Source organism: Triticum aestivum, chromosome 1D, assembly GCF_018294505.1.
Source record: "Triticum aestivum cultivar Chinese Spring chromosome 1D, IWGSC CS RefSeq v2.1, whole genome shotgun sequence".
NCBI classification, from domain to species: Eukaryota; Viridiplantae; Streptophyta; class Magnoliopsida; order Poales; family Poaceae; genus Triticum; species Triticum aestivum.
Window position 1 is genome coordinate 249,422,292 of NC_057796.1, and position 6,574 is coordinate 249,428,865.

Sequence of the window (6,574 nt, forward strand, 5' to 3'; positions counted from 1 at the left end):
TATGGCACTTGAAGGTTGTCGAACGTGTCGACGGACAGGACGTTGAGCCCTACGCCGCCGTCGATGAGGGTCTTGGTAACTTGCACGTTGCTGATGACTGGTGAACAAAGCATCAGGAGGGTGCCAGCGGTCGCTGCGCACTTGAGCTGATCTACCGAGTTGAAGGTGATGGCGCACTGGGACCACCTGGGCGGGCGCGTGGCCTCAAGCTTGGGGAGGGCTGCATTCACTTCACGAGCAAACTGTTTGAAGATACTCTGCGAGGCTGGGGCCTAGGCTCCGCCCAAGATGCAGGCGATAGCGCGCGGCTCCTGGAAGCCCCCAGCCCCTTCGTCCTGATGGTTGTCGTCATTCCTTCTTGGTGGTGGCGGCAGCGGGGGGAAGACCGGCGTTGCCCTGAGGACGATCCTCGCGAGGCTGGTGCCTCTAGGCGCCCTCGCGAGGATGATCCTGCCAGCGGTCCTCACGAGGCCGGTCGCGCCATTCCTGGCGCGGGCCACGGTCGTCCCAGCGCCCGCCACCACGTCCTCCTCCTTGGCTGTAGCCCCGGTCGCCGCGCTCGGGGCGTCGACCGAAGCGTCCTTCACGAATGGATCTGAGCTCTTGACAGTCACTGGTGTTGTGGGTATTCAGGTTGTGAAAGGCGCAGAACGGTCGGCTGCTCTTGGATGACTCGGGCTGGTCTCTGCCTCGCTTGGTGTCCGGCTCCACTGCGAGCACGGCTGCTCCCTTGCGCTTCACGTCCTTGACCTTGGCTTTCTTCTCCTCCGGGTCTGCAGCCGGCAAGTCAAGGAGGGAGAGGCGCCCTTCCTCAGCTCTTGCGCACTTGGTTGCCAGGTTGAACAGCTCCTGAGATGTGCACAACTCCTCGTGGATACAGAGCTCTTCCTTCATCTTGATGTCGCGGACGCCATCAGAGAACGCGGAGATGATGGCCTCGTCCGTCACCTTGGGGATCTTGAGACGAATGTTGTTGAAGCGCTGGATGAACTTCTGGAGGGTCTCTCCTGGTTATTGCTTGACGCGGCGCAGGTCACCCGCGGCTGGGGGGCGGTCGCGAGTGCCCTGGAAGTTGGTGACGAATTGGTCGCGCATAGGGTACTAGTTCGCCATGACCTTTTCGTCGCCGTTGGCCGCCTCAATGCTCAGCTCGTAGAGCTACAAGAACTCCGCAGGGTCGGGGGTGCCGTCGTACCGAGGAGGCAGTTCTGGCTAGAACTTGCCCGCCTAGGCGACGCTACGCAGCTCGGGGGTGAAGGCGCGGCAGCCGGCCGTGGATGTCGGGGCCCGTCTTGGAGGTGGAGCTTGGTCTTGATGCCCACGTGCCGCCACAGCAAGTGGCGCGGGGCCCTGCCGCGGCAGACGATCCTAGCGCGGCGGTGCGAGGAGTGGCAAAGCGTTCTCTTGCGGCGGAGGGACTTCTTGACAACTTCTCTCTTCACGCGCGGGCGCGGGACGCGGCGGGTCGCGTCGTGGGGCTGCGCGCCTTGGCGCCAGGGCAGAGGTGGTGGAGGCGTGTAACACCCATGATGCGGCTATATCTCCCACGTGTCGAGGCACGACTTAGAGGCATAACCGCATTGTGGTTTTGTCGCAAGAAGGGTCATCTTCACACAATCCCATGTAATGAACAAGAATGGGATAAAGAGTGGGCTTACAATCGCCACTTCACACAATACATAAATAAATTCATACATCATTCAGAGTACAATCAAAGTCCGACTACGGAACCAAAATAAAAGAAGACAACCCCAAATGCTAGATCCCCGGTCGTCCCAACTGGGCTCCACTACTGATCATCAGGAAACGAAACATAGTAACGACCAAGGTCCTCGTCAAACTCCCTCTTGAGCTGGGTAGCATCGCCTGCACTGGTATCGTCGGCACCTGCCACTATTTGGAAGTATCTGGTGAGTCACGAGGACTCAGCAATCTCACACCTGCGAGATCAAGACAATTTAAGCTTATGGGTAGGAAAGGGTAGTGAGGTGGAGCTACAGCAAGCACTAGCATGTATGGTGGCTAACATACGCAAATAAGAGTGAGAAGAGAAGCAACGCAACGGTCGTGAACTAGAAGTGATCAAGAAGTGATCCTGAAACTACTTACGTTCATACATAACCCAAACCGTGTTCACTTCCCGGACTCCGCCGAGAAGAGACCATCACAGCTACACACGCGATTGATGCATTTTAATTAAGTCAAGTGTCAGGTTCTCTACAACCGGATATTAACAAATTCCCATCTGCCACATAACCGCGGGCACGGCTCTCGAAAGTTTATACCCTGCAGTGGTGTCCCAACTTAGCCCATTATAAGCTCTCACGGTCAACGAAGGATATTCCTTCTCCCGGGAAGACCCGATCAGTCTCGGAATCCCGGTTTAAAAGACATTTCGACAATGGTAAAACAAGACCAGCAAGACCACCCGAATGTGCCGACAAATCCCGATAGGAGCTGCACATATCTCGTTCTCAGGGCACACCGGATGAGCCAGACGTCGGGTTGGCATAGACCCTGGTTGCCCAGGGGGCGCCGGACGTCGCTCGGTTTGGACCAGCACTCAGAGGAACACTGGCCCGGGGGGGTAAATAAGATGACCCTTGAGTCTGCAGAACCCAAGGGAAAAAGGCTTAGGTAGGCAAATGGTAAAACCAAGGCTGGGCCTTGCTGGAGGAGTTTTATTCAAAGCGAACTGTCAAGGGGGTCCCATAAATCACCCAACCGCATAAGGAACGCAAAATCAAGGAACATAACACCGGTATGACGGAAACTAGGGCGGCAAGAGTGGAACAAAACACTAGGCATAAGGCCGAGCCTTCCACCCTTTATAAAGTATATAGATGCATTAATTAAATAAGAGATATTGTGATATCCCAACATATCCATGTTCCAACATGGAACCAACTTCAACTTCACCTGCAACTAGCAACGCTATGAGGGGCTGAGCAAAAGAGGTAACATAGCCAAACAACGGTTTGCTAGGAAAGGTGGGTTAGAGGCTTGACATGGCAATATGGGAGGCATGATATAGCAAGTGGTAGGTAGCGCGGCAAAGCAATAGAGCGAACAACTAGCAAGCAAAGATAGAAGTGATTTCGAGGGTATGATCATCTTGCCTGAAATCCCGCTAGGAAGAAGAACGAGTCCATGAAGAAGACAAACGGACGTAGTCGAACGAATCCTCACAACTCCGGAACGAAACCGAAGCTAACGAGAGAAGCAACGCGGAAAGAAACAAACAACATAGTAAACAACCACCACATACACATGGCATGATGCACAAACAAGTATGATGCCCGGTTTAATTATGCATGGCATGGCAAAGTGCACAAACAAAACTACAAGTTCAGTGGAGATCAATATGCAACGAGTTGCATATTGACGAAACACCACATCAATTATTTAGTTCTCTCTCGTTTATGTACCCAACAAAATTAAATGTTGATTAACATGGAAAGAGGTGAAGCATAAGTAAACTAACTATTTAGGCAAGTTTAAATGAGGCCGGAACAACAAATAACAATTCCGGAAAATCCTCATATGCATATTTTGGAATTGGTACTGTTCTACCCTAAACACAATATTAATGTTGTTAAACAGCAAAGTAAAGTGCACCACGTTAAAATAGGCATTTTTCTACCCCATTTACATATAAAGTTCATTTAAAAAGGAGCTACGGTTATTTAGTTATGAAATAAATCATTTTAACATGGCATTTAAGCAAATTAATGCAAACAGTAATTTAAACATTTAAACATGGACAAAAGTTGCATAAAATGAAACTAGATGAAATTCTAAGAATTTTTCATATCTGAAGTATTTTAATCCGATGCACTGTTAATGAGTTATTATATGCATGAAGACTAGGGACTTTTCTGTAAAACAACAAACTCCTGGATAAATAGCAATGCGTCCAGGTAAAAAAAACATCGACGGGCCGGATCTGAGATCTGGCCCAGGGCGCGGGGGGAGCTGCTCACATCGGGCCAGAGGCCGGATCTGGAGTTGGCCGGTGAGGAGCTGGAGCAGGCTGGGCCTTGGGGCGCTGGAGGGGAGGCAGCCCACGCGCGCGCTTGAGCGAGGCGCGGTCAACGGGGCGAGCGGCTGCGCTCTGCTCGTTGCAGAGGAAGAAGAGCTCGATCCCGAGAAGCGGACGACGGACGGCGGGAACGGCTGCCGGCGACGTGGGACTTGGGCGTGACGCTGGAGAGGAGGCAGGCTGCAGACGCGGTAGGAGGTGGGGCCCATAGGCTGACGTCGCGCCGACGCGGTCAATGCAGGCGGACGATGTAGAAGCAGCGCCGGCGACAGAAACTTGGCGCGAGGCGATGGACTTGGCGAGCGCCTCGGAGCAGAGGAGGTGCAGGCAGGCAGTGGCGCAGCTGCACAGGGCTCCGGCGACGTGGAGGCTTGGCGCGGGACTTGGTGAGGCGGAGGGCGGCGGCTTGATTCGAAGATGGACTTGGCGCGGGCGAGCATGACAGCAGCAGTACTCGCCATGGACGAAGCAGACGGGCGATGGAGCGACTGGAAGCAGTTCCTAAGGCAGGTGACGTGGATCTGGCCTGAGACGGGTCACCAGCGACGGGGTCGTGCGGGCGCGCACTGTGCAAGGAGGAGCTCGGGCGACAGGGATGGCTACGGTTGATGGTTCTCTGACGGAAAAAGAAAACGAGACAGAGATGTGAGAGGGAGAAGAGAGAAGCAGGAAAGGAAGGGGCGGCGCAGGGCTTATCTGCTGGTGGTGGTTGCCGGCGGCGAGGTTCGCCGGGGCAGCGGGGTCGCGAGGTTGGAGTAGCTCGGACCTCAGGAGCTCTCCACGAGGCTGGATCGAGAGCGGCTGTTCTGGGAGGCTGGATCGGGGCTTCTGGATCTGACGAACTGGGGGCACGGGAGCCATTGGATGTCGATCTGACGGCTCCAGATGGGTGGATGGTTGGTGGATCTGTTGAGGTGACTGGCTGTTCGTGGGTTGGTGAGGAGGGGATTTGGGAGGATCCCATGGGAGAGAGTGGCGGCGGCGCACTCGGGATTGGAGGGAGTTTGTCTGCCTAGGGTCTAGGGTTTATCTGTTATATAGCAAGTGGGTTAGGTAAGGGGCTATCGGATCCCTCTGATCATAATCGGACGGCTGAGAAAATATAGGTTAGGAAGTCCAATTAAGAGAACGGAGATGTTTTATAGATGTTTGGGGATGATCCGGACCCAATGGTCATGACTGAGCGGTACGGGTTCGGGACAGCTTTGGACGCGCACACAAGGGGGTTTGTGCACTGCACAGAGAGACTCCGGTTTAGGCAGGAGGGCAAACGAATAACAAGGTTGGTCTCGGAACGGTCAACGAAAGCAAGGGGGGACACGGCAACTACGAGCGGATGCAAGTTTTAAAAACAATGACGGCAACGAGTGCCGATGCAATGCGGATGATGCCATGATGAAATGCAACCAACAAAAATAAAACACACGACGAACACGAAATATATGGATGTCTTCTGGAGCGTCGGTCACGGGGCATTACAACACTCCACCACTACAAGAGATCTCGTCCCGAGATCTAGGATGGCACCGGAGAAAAGCGAAAGAGGAAGAGAAGAGGTAAAGCTAAGTTGCTTCTTTGACAAACGAGTGAAACCACGAACCTTGAGAGATTGAACGAACAAAAAGAGAGAATTCAAGGGAGATGAACGAGATTGAACACACTCCGTTATCAAAGAGGAACAAGGAACATTGCGAGAACCTTTGTAGGTTGAAGAATATGGAACCAGAGCTTAACGGATCAAAAGGAATATGAAAGCACACCGGTAGAAAAGAGAAACAAGGAACTCCATGTGAACCTTGGAGTTTGCAAAGCTATGAATGACGAGAACAATGGACGAGAAGTACATGCAAGCACTCGGTTGAAACGAGATGTACAAGGAACGATAATGATCAATTACGATAACGCTCCGGTTGGAAAATGGGAGGGATAGAATATGAACTTGGCAAAATGAAAGCACTTGGATGAGACTCCGGTTAAAATTAGATAGAGAAGAAATAAGGTTGATATAATTTGGGCAGCATTCCGACTGAAAGAAGAAGGAAAACTTGATAAGATGAAAAGAACTTGAAGAGATGACACAACACTCCGGTTAAATGGTAAGCATGAAAAGAACACGATCCTCACAAATCGAGATGATGAGTGAAGATAGCAACATCACCATGCCTCCGGAAGAAAATATAAGATAGATCATTGGAATAAAGGAATGGAGAAGAAAATGCCAACTTCTGCCACAAATGATCTTGGAAAGCACCCTTCCAAGAAGGTTAGAACGGAGTTGTTGGAAAAACCAACAACGAAAGGATATGATCCTCGTGGGCTTATGGAGACATCTCAAAACATGAGGTGAAATTCTGCCACTAACGAAAACAATTGCTTGCTTGAGATCAACGAAGAGATGAAAACTTCTCTCGCCGAGAGGATAGGAGAAAACTTGGATCATTGATAGACACCACAATTAGCAACATTCCTTCAAGAAGGCTTTAAGTGAAATCTATACCAAGATAACTCCAATAAAGAGATTATTATGGGTTG